Source organism: Lycium ferocissimum, chromosome 3, assembly GCF_029784015.1.
Source record: "Lycium ferocissimum isolate CSIRO_LF1 chromosome 3, AGI_CSIRO_Lferr_CH_V1, whole genome shotgun sequence".
Lineage (NCBI taxonomy): Eukaryota > Viridiplantae > Streptophyta > Magnoliopsida > Solanales > Solanaceae > Lycium > Lycium ferocissimum.
Window position 1 is genome coordinate 71,082,340 of NC_081344.1, and position 14,238 is coordinate 71,096,577.

At 34.5% G+C, this 14,238-nt stretch overlaps 1 protein-coding gene across 1 annotated transcript in view; it reads left to right on the forward strand.

Annotated features, from left to right (window-relative positions):
* Positions 1–13,420, forward strand: part of LOC132050653 (probable galacturonosyltransferase-like 7) — a 29,358-nt gene extending 15,938 nt beyond the window's left edge. Inside the window, exons 3-5 of the transcript XR_009413490.1 lie at positions 12,230–12,482; positions 12,588–12,662; positions 12,832–13,420. The gene's annotated coding sequence lies outside the window, so the exon portion shown is untranslated. The remainder of the gene's footprint in view (positions 1–12,229; positions 12,483–12,587; positions 12,663–12,831) is intronic.
* Positions 13,421–14,238: the final 818 nt, after the last annotated feature.

The following is a 14,238-nucleotide window of genomic DNA, read 5'->3' on the forward strand; positions in this document are numbered from 1 at the left end:
TTTTTTTTTTTTTGCATTTCGTGAATGAATGAACGAAATGCAGTTTTTTTTTTTTTTGTATTTCATGAATTAATGAATGAAAGTCCATTTTTTTTTGTATTTCGTGAATTAATGAACGACATAGGGTATATGTGATTTGTATATGTAATTAAACAAAAATTACAAGTTTAATTAATCAATAGTTGATAATTTAAGTCGTTGCTTCAATTAAAAAAGCTTTTAAAAAATGTTGGTTGAGTTTATTGGTCGAACTACAATTAAAATAATAAAAAAATCGTTGGGCTATCGATTAAAAAGGTATAAATTTATATTATAAAATGTTCTTTTAGTTAGTCATTTTCATAGAACAACGCTAAAAAAAGATGAAGAGATTGTGAGGAAAGTAAGATTGTTAAATATAACATAAAGATATTTGTATCATTTGTTGAGTCATTTGCTATGCTCAAATTGTGACTAGTCATCGGAGATTATTTTCCGTTGATAAGCATGAAGAATTTTTAATTTTCAAATTAAAAATCTTTGCGTTATAGAAAATTAAACTTGTTTCTTTCGTTATAGAATTTTTTTTTTTTTGTACTATTTCTATAACGCATATTTTTAATTTGAAAATAAAAAATTCTTCATGCTTATCAACAAAATAATCTCCAACGACTAGTCACAATTTGAACATAGCAAATGACCCAACAAATGATACAACTATCTTTATGTTATATTTAACAATCTTACTTTCCTCACAATTTCTTCATCTTTTTTAAGCTATTGTTCTATGAAAATGACTAACTAAAAAGAACATTTTATAATATAAATTTATACCTTTTTAATCAGTAGCTTCAACGATTTTTTTAGTATTTTAATTGTAGTTCGTTGACCAATAAACTCTACCAACATTTTTTAAAAGCCTTTTTAATTGAAGCAATGACTGAAATTATCAACTATTGATTAATTAAACTTGTAATTTTTGTTTAATTACATATTCAAATTACATATACCCTATTTCATTCATTAATTCACGAAATACAAAAAAAAAAAAAATCAGTTTCGTTCATTGATTCACGATATTAAAAAAAATCAGTTTCTTTCATTAATTTCACGAAATGCAAAAAAAAAAAAGCCTATTTCGTTGATCAATTCACAAAATGCGTAAAAAAAATTAAAAAAAAAATTGCAGCTTTGTTCATTAATTTCACGAATTGCAAAAAAAAAAAAAAAAAAAGCCTATTTCATGAATTGCTGAACGAAATGCAAAAAAAAAAAAAAAAATTGTTACATTTCCCTACACATGTAGCGAAATGCAAGTAATTCATTCGGCACCGGAACAGTATTGAACCAACGAAATACCCATTTTGATATAAAAAAAAAAAAAAAAAAGCATACTATTTTGGGCTAATGGCTGCAAAAATAAGCCATTTTGGTTCCGGATTCTCTATATATATATATATATGGAGAATGCAAAATATTTGTAACACACAAAGATGAGTAGATAAGATTGAGTGATAAAGTCAGAAACTATAGGAAAGTGAAGGTACATAAATGTTTAAAAGATTAAAAGAGGAAGGAGGTGTCAAGATGGTAATGGACAGCACATGGTGGATGCTAAAACAGTAGAAAAAAATTGAGCACTTAGAACAAACAGAAAACAGATGGAAACAAGATATAACGAACGTGGATGCATACAATATATTCTACAAATATATGAAGGTATAACGTGGACATCACCACGTTACACAATATATATTGTATAACGTGGATCAGCCCACGTTATACAATTAAATTTTTTTTTTTCGTTGATTGATTTTTGACAAGTTTTAATTTTTTTTGGTATATCGTGGATCACCCCACGATATACCCATTTTGGTATATAAATTTTTTATCATCCCCTTTTAATAAATACCGTGTATTTTTATACCCTTTAGGCTCCGGACTCCAAACAATGGCATCATCACTTCAAAGTAGTGCATTTCCTTGTCCTGCAAGTCGGGTGCTTGTAGAGTAACTTTGTAGAAGTACGTGTTTTCTTTAATTTCTTAAATGGAAATACAATGCTCGCACAACTTATGACTTACAAATCTAATATTGTCAATGACATTTGATTGAAAAGTAAAATCTGTTTATGTGTCTTCTTTAAGTCAGTGTAATACATCTCACTGTAATTATTTTGCATGTACTTGATCTTCTATCTTATCCAAAGAATCTAGCCTATTTCTACAAAGAGGGGATTATGTTCCTGGCTTGAAGGCACATTTAATCACATCTCGCAGCACTTCTTTGAAATTTAAACTCTATAAGTTCATCTTCTTTTCTGAAAAAAGATTATCATTACCAAAAAAAAAAAAAATTAGGAAACTAACATTGAAACTTACCTCACAGGCTCATACTCTCCAATTTTGAACAACACAACTAGGTTGAGTGCTTTGTTATAGAAAAAATAAGGCCACAAAAACCTGAAAAAATAAGAAAATAAGATTAGCACAAAATCTACAAAAACTAAGGACCCGTTTGGCCATGAAAATTCCAAATATAACTTGAAAATGTATTTGAAATTTGAAAAATGCCTAAAATCTTGTTTTCACTTTTTTCACTTTTAATACATTCAAACAACCAAATATTTTTTGTAAAAACTATTTTAAATAAAAAGAAAATATATGATTTTCATGGCAAAACTCCTACTAAATAAGGAACGAAAAAGAAATTTGCACACATAGCCTCTTTATCCAAGTATGACAATAAAGTACCGCTCCATGTCTTCTCCAACGGGTACTTCAACATTAATGAAAACAGTTAAGACTTTCTAATTCTTACTACATTAATTAGAGATCTTGCTCAATTTATATATAAAAGAAAAAACAAGATTAAAACAAGATTATTTTTATACAACAATAATGATAGTTATACGTAGTCTCAAATAAGTTAGGATTGATCATTTGAATCATCACTAATCATATTTTTCATTTAGTACTATTAATAAAGTGTGTTATTCCCTCCGGTTCAAAATAAGTGTTTACTTAACCTTTTTATTTTGGATCAAATTAAGTGTTCACTTACAAAATCAACAAGGAATTAACTTTATCTTTTCCAATTTACTCCTCCTTAGTCGAGGCAATAAAGAAGCAAGAGTCTTATAAATTAAAGGTAGTTTATTGAATCTACCAAATATTTTTCTATGAGTTAATATTTTATTAAAGGGTACGAAAAAGACTAAGTAAACGCTTACTTTGAACCGGAAGGAGTATTGATAAAAGAACCCTTTTTATACTTACCTGTAAAAGTAGCCAACTCAGCTTTATAGTCATTGCCCCTGATGCTTTTGGCATTGTTGTCCAAAAACAAATTCAACCTACATAATTAATTTGTGAAAACTTAATTAGTAGTACATAACATGAAAATACTTTTAACACATAACAAGTTAAACCGTTTTGTGTACCTCTGGAACTCAGTTTTGTGCGTGTGAGTCAGGTTGAGATTAATTTGGTCCTAATCACATAAAATAATAAAATTAAGCTTTGAAATTAAGGAAACAAGAGCCAAATAAAATTAGATGTTAACACTAGGTTGAGTGCTTTGTTATAGAAAAGGTTATCATTAAAAAAAAAGAGCAAATTACGAAACTAACACTGAAACTCACCTCATACTCTCCAATTTTGAACAACACAACTAGGTCGAGTGCTTTATTATAGAAAAAATAATGCCATAAATACCTGAAAAATTAAAAAACAAGATTAGCACAAAATCTACAAAAACTAAGGACCCGTTTGGCCATAAAAATTCCAAATATAACCTAAAGTTGTATTTGAAATTTGAAAAACACCTAAAAATATGTTTTCACTTTTTTCACTTTCAATACATTCAAGCAACAAAATATTCTTTACAAAAACTATAACCAAACACAACTCCAACTTCAAAATTCCAAATAAAGTGAAAAATCTATGAATTTCATGGTCAAACGCCTACTAAATAAGGAAAGAAATTTGCTCACGTAGCCTCTTTATCCAAGTATGACACGATCTGAGGATTCACAATAAATCTGTATATTTTTGAATCATCTATATTGACCACATTATGCATGGGATTATTGAAGGTAACGAGAAATGGGTCCTCATGTGGATATTTGTCACGCCCCGAACCTGGGCCTGGACGTAACACGGCACCCGGTGCCTGACTGCATGTGACCGAGCGAACCAACTGGCTGGCTGAATCAACATGTGATATCAAAACATAACTGAATGTGGAAACAACTAAACACATGCTGATATACTAAAAGTCTGACTGAAATCATAATGCGGAAATACTTAGACAATCTGAAATATCTGAACGTAGCCAACATGGCTTAAACAAAAACAACTGAACAACTGCCAACAAGGCTAACATAATAAATATCTGACTGTCTGAACTGTGTCTATGAAGCCTCTAAGAATACTGAATAATAGAGCTGTCTATGAACTGAAATAACTAGATAGCTGACAACGCCCCGAAGGAATTTGGGGCTCACCAGTAGCTGATACGTGCACTCCTAAATAGCTGAGTCGTCAACCTGTATATCGTTACTCGCATCGCGAGATGCGGCCCTGCTAATAAAAAGGACATCAAAGACATTTGAATTGTGCGTGTGTAAAGAATCCGAATAATAAAATACTAAAGCGGCCGAAACCGATAACGTAATCAGAATCGTAATGGCAAGGAAGTAGAGCTATGAATACTCCTTGCTCTCTATACGAATCATCCGTATTATCCGTGTTTGTGTATATGTGGGGCCCGCCCAATAATAAATGCACGCTATGGCTCTCGCCTAGTAGTGCGTCGGTCAATGGCCTCGGCCATGTATACGTATACACAAGATCGTCCGTGCCCTCGGGCAAAATCACATATGTATAATTATGGTTAATTAATAGGACCGAGACCATAATAACAATGAACAATGCCGAACCGAAATAGACATGCGGACCGAATTAAAACACCGATCATTTCGAGCATACTGAATTTCTGGATCGAGACTCACGTGGTAACAATACATAAGTCTATAAAGATTACGTCTTTGAGTTCATGATATTCAAATTGTCAACCATGAACGAATTCTCAGAATCGCAACCCTAGAAGATAACGGTTCTACAACATATCATGAAACTAGGGCTAAAGCTGTATATTGAGTCAAATTACTGACAAGTATGAAGAATGAGGCGTAGGGAGAATCATGAACATTCCCTAACGTAGATAGTTAGCCTCGCATACCTTAGTCGCTCCAAAACTTGAATTAAAGACTTGGGCTTTGAAGAGGATTTTCAAAATCTTGAATTTTTGAACCTTGATATGGGTTTTCTTGAAAACCTTATGTTAAGAATGATGAGTTCTTGCTTAATGATCATGAACGTATGTTGGAATTGACTTGGAATGCATGGAATAGGCTTACCTTAAAGTATCTTGAAGGTTGGGAGAGAAGAGCTTCGTCCTTAGGGCTTGAGAGACTTCTTTAGGGTTCTTTTACCTCGAGGAAAAATTGGTTTAAAACGAAGTGGGAATGAATAAAACGAAATTTGGCTCTTAAAACGTCGTGGTCGGTGCGCGGTCGCGCACCGCTCGGAGGGTACTTCGCGTTGTGTGATCGCGCGGCAAAGGCGAACAACGCACTCACGGTGCGCGATCGCGCAGCTGAAATGTACTTCGCGCAGCACTTCGCGCAGAGTAAAACAGGTATAACTTCTAGCACAGAGCTCTGTTTGAGCTCCATAATATATGGTTGGAAAGGTATTTCAAAGGCCTACAACTTTCATGTTTTGAGTTTTCTCAAATTCCTAACGTCACTACCCGAAAATCGGCATAAGTACAAGCTGTCTCTCGTACTTAGACGAATTTAGAAGGCCTTGAGAACTTCACTTTGTTTGGTTTGACTTCAAAACGACTGTTTATCACCCGAATGGATTCATATAGCTAAAATATGATCTTTATACTAGTTTCATACGTTCACATCTGATTCGGATTTACGGGATATTACCGATATGGTTTAGTATGAAAGTACGAGGTGTTACAATATTTACTCTCCACGATTTGAGGTCTGGGGGTCAAAATTTTAAGACAGGACAACGACCTCAAGCTAATGTATAACAACCAAGGGCGTCTCAATAAAATTAATGGCCTAAAGTTTAAATTTAATCCGAGACATTAAATATATACACATACATAAAAAAAAAATCTAGTCTTGCCTTTTTGTTTTTTTATAATTGTTGCATTTACTTTACATAGTAAAATTATTATTAATAATTACAATAGTGAGGATTAATTCAAGTTAATAAGATGTTAGTCATGTGTTTTAAATACATTACCTTAGATGTTGTTGTAAAAACTTTATTTAATTGTATAAAGATTTTGAGTAATTTAGTTCAAAGTTCTAAAATATTTCTCTTAAAAAGTAGATAGTTTTTTCCCTTCTTTTATTATATAAATTTTGTAATTCTTTTTACAATCTTCAATATTGTCTAAAAAAAAAAATCATAAAATTCGTCCGTAAAAATTTTGGGGCCTCAAAAGTTTGGGGGGGGCTAAAACAAAGGTTTTACTAGCTTCACCTTTGAGCCACCCCTGATAACAACCATCAAATTAATGAACAAGTATCAGTATTTAATATATTTTCAAAATCGAATTTTGGGTTTTGCTTTGTGAAAGAAAACGATGAAAAAGAATGGTAGCAGCAAGTATCGGGAGAATTCGATTTGCTTTTTGCTTATTGATTTGTCAATTTTATAAAAAAAAAATTAAAATATAAAGTGTTAAAAGAAATTCTGTATAATATTCCGTATGATAGCCAAAAAGGGAAAAAATTACCCCCAAAGGAAAAGAACTGCACGAGTTCAATTTATACTTTCTTCTAGTTTTAAAAAGTGAATTAAAAGAGAATTTTGCTTGTTATAACAAAAAAATGAAAAACCTATTGTTGGGCTTTCAAACCCACATCTCTGGAAAGAGAGAGATTTCACGTCCGCATTACCAATCGAACCGTCCGCTTATTTGTGTATGTGGGTTCGCAAGTAAACAATATCTACCTTTATTGTTTTTCTATATTAAAAATACAGGGTCTATGCAAAAGCTACTGGGTTCGGCCGAACCCCCCTTTAACACTGTAGCTCCCCCCTGCTCCCATTGCTGCAACCAAAATAAAAAAGTCAGATATTATTAAATATTTTCTCTGTCCCAATTTAGATGTCACCTTTTCCATAAAAACTGAACAACAATTCTCTAAAAGAGATTGTGCAAATTAAATAAAGCATAACAAATCATGTATTCCAACAAGTTGTGAACTGGAAACATAATAATTCAGCGACGCAAAAACTCCAACATCAAGCAGATATCTAAAACTCAATACATATACCTTTCTACGATAGGAAATCACAGTTAAGCTTCCACCATCAGAACCACTGCCGAAATTACAGGCAATGTGCTTTATTCCTCTAAGGCTCTAACCCAATAGGAGAAAGACTGAATTTTTTGAACTCAACATAAAGGAAAGCAAAAGTCACTCCATGAGGAAGGAGAAAACAAGAGAATACTACAAATGGAAAGCAGTGGGATAGATAGAGATGATGATAACGGGATTGCACATTGAATCGACATGCCCCAAATTCTTGCTTGTTAAGACCAAATTAAAAAAAAAATCCTAATTAGGATAATTGAAATCCGCAAATTCTTGAACACCAACATCACCAAAGCAACATCAACATCCATATACTTACAAGTGTGATCATAAACCTATTATTTTGAACGAAAATTACATATAGAAAGGGTAAAATTTCGAATCTTACCTTGAAGAAACTCTAAGATGCAATTCTTTTTTTCTTCAGAACTGCCTATGTGTTTTTATGAGATTTTGGAGGAGGGGGGTGGGTTGGGCGGGAAAAAGAGGGAAAAACTAGTGCCCAAATTTTATTGATTAATTAATTTTTAACGACCGGTAATTATGATTTTTAATGACAGAATATTATCCCTTCGTCAATATCGACCTAAAAATTGGCTTTAACAAAGTTGGTCATTAGAAGTGTATTTACAACGACCGGATTCATTGTCCCTTCGTTAAGAAGTGGTCGCTAAAAATCATATTTCTTGTAGTACTGCTGAAGTCCTTGAATAAAACCTTCCCCAGTCCTACATGATACTACAACGGTATAAAAATATACTAAGATGGTATCACGGGGCATTGGATCAAGCCTTTAATGAAAACATTCTTCAATGCTCTCGATACTATCATAGTATAATAATATACTGAGATGGTATCATGCAAGACTACTGCAGTCCTTCAATGAAAACACTATTCAACAGTCCTCCATGACATGATGGTATAAAAATATACTGAGATGGTATCGACTGCTGAAGTCCTTCAATGCAACAGTCCCCAATCCTCCATGATACCATCATGGTATAAATATATACTGGGCCAAACCCATCGTCCCCTCGTGGTCGTCCTTCTTACACACTTGAGCACCCCAAGTGACATTTGTTCGGTGGACAACCGATGTTCCATTTAGACGCTTATCGCCGACATGGCAATTTGGGTGAGGTCCACGTTAAATAGGCGCGTCAAAATGCTATTTTAAAGTTGGGAACATAGTTTTCTTAGTTTTTAACTATTTTCTTTTTGGTTATTTTATTTATTTAGTTATGGGGGTCCCACACACTCTCTTCCCCACACTTCTCCTTCTCCAAATTTCTGAAAAAATGGCACCATACACCCTCTTCCCCAAACTTCTCCTTCCCCAAATTTCTTAACAATATGGAATTAAAAGTTGGTGGACCTTATTAAATTGTTAAGAAATAAGAAGCAATTACAAAAATATCATCAAAAGCCATACATTTTCTTGATTGATTGTTATGTACCCATCATTGTTCTTGTCAAATATTGCAAAAATACTCTTTAACTCAACCTTGTTATGGCTTTTTAAATTACTACTAATGCTCTTCTGCATTCGACCATAGTTCTTTGAACTTAAATTTGAGTTCTTGAAAAGAGGAGGTTGAGATGGAGTTTGAGTTATGAAAAACCCATATCCTTTCTTTACTTTTTTTTTTTTGCTGATACATAATTTGTTTATTGATTTAACTTGCCACGTTAAAAAATGATAGGAGGAGAAGGTTGGATATTGGTGGTGGTGTTGCGGTGGCAAGGTGGTGGTGGATGGTGGATGGAGGAAGTGTTGAGAAGGAGAGATAAACAAGAAGAAGAAGTGAACACAAAAAAATTGCAATGGTGGGGATCTGGTGAAGAAGACGCAGGAAGAGGGGGGGGGGGGGGGAGGGGGGGTGGATAGAAATCCTAAAGAAAAATAAATAAAAAGGTTTTTTTTGTAAAAAAAAAAAAAAAAAAATCCACGTGTCCCATACGAATTCGTTAATTTTTCCACGTAAGAGGCGCTTGGCAACATGCGCTTCAGCTAATTCTGAAATTGTGCAAAAAGTGCCTAAATGGAACATCGGTTGTCCACCTGAAGTGTCTAAATGGAACAAAGGTCACTTGAGGTGCTCAAGTGAAAGAAGTAGACGACCACGAGGGGCTGGCGATGGGTTTGGCCTATATACTGAGATGGTAACATGGAAGATTTCTTGAGTCCTTCACGTGTGTTAGCAGTCTTGCATGATTGCATGATACCATCATGGTATATACCATATACAGAGATGGTATCATGAAGGACTGCATATATCATGAAGGATCGTTTTAACGATATTCAAAGAGAAGTCCTTTATGATACCATCATGGTATATAAATATACGCAGATGGTATCATGGAGGACTGCTTCATCCTTTAATGACATTTCTCAATCCTCCATGATACCATCTACGTAGATTTATATACCATGATGGTATCATGAAGGACTCTTTTTGAATAGAGGTTGGTTTATTCCTTCAAGAAAAATACAACTCAATTCTTTATGATACCCACATAGCATATATGACATACTAACAGGGTATCATGAATGACTGACTCACACATGATATATCATATGCTGACAAGATGTCATAGAGGACTGATTCATTCCTTCAAAAAAAAATATATATAAATCAATCATATATGATACCCACACGGTATATATCTATATTGACAAGGTATCATAAAGACTAATTCATTCCATAAAAAAAAAAAATCTTCAATCCTTTATGATACCACATATATATCATGTATTGACAGGCTATCATAAATGACAGATTTCATTCGAGTTACCAACATAACAAAAAGGAGAGTTCTGGGGGGGGGGGAGGGGGGGGGGGTAATTTTTATTTTTTTAATAACAAATAGAGTTTAAGCTTAATTTTTGATATTTTAATTTTTATCGAAAGAGATACATTTGCTAAAAAGAAAAAAATTATAAAAATATGTTTTCAATTAATATAGGTTGTAGTAAATAAGCTTGTGACTTTAGTATTTTTCTTAATTACTTCTTGTTGAAGTCTAATTATTTAGTTTTTCTATATTTTTATTAGTCCGAAAAAGAAAAAAAAAAACTTTCCACAGAAAACCCACTAAACTCTTTCTTCTCTTTTTTCCAATAAGGTACAAAGTTCCATTTCTTCTCTCAATTTTCCATTCACACTGCAACTAAAAATCCACCATTATTTACCTTTTCTATTTCTTTCAACTTTGTTGCATGGCAGACTTGCCCGAGTCTAGCACTAGTACTACTGATCCCCCGTCATATCCATATGCTTATCACTATGTCAACGGCCTTCTCTGTTTCATTGAATTCACTGATGGTTCTTGTCAAACCCCATATGCTTATCATTAAAGAAAGTCCTCAAAGAGCTGCTGCGCATACCTGTCAAGGTAATAAATACTGTACAAGTTTTAATTTTGTAATTGCTGATTCACATTTCTTGTGAATGGTGGGATAGGTATGAGGAAGGATGAAGCTTGAGTTTAAGCTTGGTAAGTATGATTTTCCTGAACTTGGAGTGATCGATTGGGAGATCATTTTCGGAACTTCGGCTGGTGAAAATGATAATGTGGTTCTTGCAAGAAAGTCCTCAAAGGATGCTAATGCGTCAAGGTAATAGACACTGTTTAATTTTGTAATTGTCCGATTCACATTTCTTGGACTGGTGGGATAGGTGATAAGGTAACCTTGAAAGGCACTGAGGAGGATCACGGGTTTTTTATTTTTATGACATGACAGAACCCATACAATTTATCCTTCGGACGTAGCGATAAAATTTTATTTATTTATTTATTCTTTGTGCATAGCTCACAAACAACACGGGGAGAGATAACCCGCGCTAAGCAAGCGCTTGTGCGAGATCGCTCAATTAGGAAGGCAAATCCTTCCTTTCCTGTGGTAGGGGTTTGTCACGAGACCTTCATTATGGAAGCTCCATAGCTCTCTTTGTCTTAGTGACTACCCTTTTGATATCTTTTTTTTTTTTTTTGGTGGGGTAGGTTTGAGGAGGGTAGAGAGTGGCAGAGGAGCGGTTAATTAGGGAGAGGTGATTCGACAGGTCATGACCCTAGATAGGTGAGCATGGAGATCGAGGATTAGATTAGGATAAACAGTTAGTGGGTAGTCGAGCCGCTCTTTCCTGTGGTAGAGCGGCGTTCTAGTCTGAAGCATCTATCTGTTTCCTTACTAGTATTATTATTTTTATGGAAGCATTATCTTATTCTTCGATTTTATTACTACTGTTGTTTCATTTACTTTGGCTATCTGCACCATTTTATTGTCAGTACTTTTATTTCTTCAATATTTACACCATAGCTTCTTACGCTTGTACTTCTTTCAAACCTGTGTTTTTTTTTTTTTTTTTTTTGAGGTCATATTGAAACAACCTCGCTACCCCCAAGAGTAGGGGCCGCAGTAAGGTCTTCCTACACTTCACCTCCCAGGACCCAGCAGACTATCTCCTTTGGTATGTTGTTGGTGGTGGCTGTGGTGAGATAGCAATTCTATTATGCAACTAATAAAGTTCGCAACAACCACCATACATAACAGTTACAAGTAGTAAATACTACAACAACTGCACTTCAATCCGAACTAGTTGAGTCCATTGTATGAATTTTTAATCTCCTTTTTGTTTGATTTGGATCTATATGCATTTCGATACTCAATAACTTGAGACAAATTTAGGGTTCTCTAACATCAAAGATTCTCTAGATTTTCTTCTTGTATAAAAATAGTAGACTTTTGCCCAATGTTTAGTGCACCAATAAGACAAGTTTAATCTCAACATGTTACGAGTATTAAATAATTTCCGTTTCACCATCTAGCAGAAACAGAGCCAAAACCCACTGGAAAAGGAGATGAGAAAGGAGTTGAAGTGTCAGAAGAACGAATTCTGTGCATGGATCGAATTCGTGAAGAGCTTTCTTGTGCTGTAAGAGTCTCAGCTCATTCTTGGATCTTAGTGACCTTTTCCATCTATCAGTAAAGTGATTTTTCATCATCTATTAGCGTTGTTCAATTGTATTTGCATATTTGTTTGGAGATTTGTTTTGAACCCAGTACCACTTCTTGTGGACACAGGTATAATCTAAACGGAAATTTTCGTTAACTCAAATTCATACAGCACTAACTTTAGAGGTTCTCAATAGTTGGGTTCTGACTTATTTGGTTCAATCATGTCTATAGTTTCTGTGGGGAGTGTCTGGGATCTGCTGCTGATATATGTGGGACGCGATGCCCCAAGTGCAGGCAGCTTACCAGGTATCTTTAGAATTTTCTTACCAAAGCTGGAGTAATCTTATTAATAAGAAAAAGGATTAGACTTCGTTCTTCTAGTTGAGTTGGGTGAGAATGGCCTCATCTAAAATTTTACGTTTTTCAGAAAAAGGGTTTTTATTTGAGGCTTGATCATCCTGCGCTTGATTTGCAGCGACGGAAGATCTTGCTCTGTAAACACAGGCCTTTGGAATACAATTCAACTACTATTTCCTAAAGAAGTAGCAGCAAGAAAAGCAGCTTTAAATGATGGAGAAGCTGAGCATCAAAGTTCACTAAGAATTGCTAGTCATACTAATATTTCAAGAAGCAGAACAGCATCTAGCGCTCGAAGTCAAAGAAGGAATTTTCACTCTTCGAGAATACGAGGTTATTTCAGGACAGGGAGATAGTTACCAAATCAGGATGATGCTGCTGCATTGGCATGGCAACTGCAGAGAGAGGATTTCATGTAGAACTTTAGGACAGACAGAATTTGAGGGTCGTGGCTCTTAAGGTTTCTAAATTTTCTTATACTTCAAACGAGACTAACCTCAGAGTGCATCGTTGACCAGTCCAGGAGAATCAAGGAAGCAGTGGATTTCTTGTGAATCTTTTCCCCTTAATTTTGACTCAGTTCTGTTTGCTTTGCAGCTTTACATGGCGATCTCTACCTTCTATGTTTTATTTAGGAATTGATGAACGAATATTACTTGTAAAAGATATTATCAAAACTAAAGCCTCTCCTTGCTCAGTTTGATCAACACTCTCCTACTAAACTGCTCATGACAATTATTTGGAGGATGATCTGATACCAACAAGAATTTTCACGCGATATCTCAGTGAACGTATTGGAAGTCCAGACAGATTAAGAGGTGACCCGAATAAATGGGCTCAACAGCATTCATTGACTCGTTAAGTGAAGTTAAAAAGAAGCTGAACCAAGACTGAATGGTTCGAACAAGTCTTAAGAGAGAAGCTGGTGGGGGAAGATATGGCAGAGCTACCCTTGGCTTAGGGTATTCAGTTGAACACCCTTCACCGAAAATTATACTGGGAATATTGGTACAAAATTACCTGTTACAGATGTATAGTAAATCTTGAACACCGTTGACACAACTGAGATAAGGTATCCCCGAGAAGGGTGTTCAATGTGAGTCGAAAGTCTAGGTTCTTTCCCGGCATTCTACATTGGCCTAGTTTTTACTTTTTAGAACAGACCAAACAGATTTCTTTTTTAAAACAGACCAAAGCAATGAGTTTGCTTGACGTGTTTTTAATAAGTTAAGGTTGGTAATTCTCATAAACAAATCCCCCAAAGTAAGTCAGAAATCGGAAGTGAAGAAGAATGCTCAGTGCCGCCCTGTCTCAATCGCTGAAGCTGGTTGCCTGGTTCGACTCTCTTCTCTCTTTTCTCCTTTTTTCCTTCTTCTTTTGTTTCTTCAGAGTTCCAATAAAACTGATTTGTGTTTGGATTTTGCTTTACTGATTGCCTGGTCTGGACTGATTTTCTCTGTGGACTTTCTTTCTACAGACATTGCCTTGCTTGAATACGAGGACTATATTTTCTCCTCTAATTGTA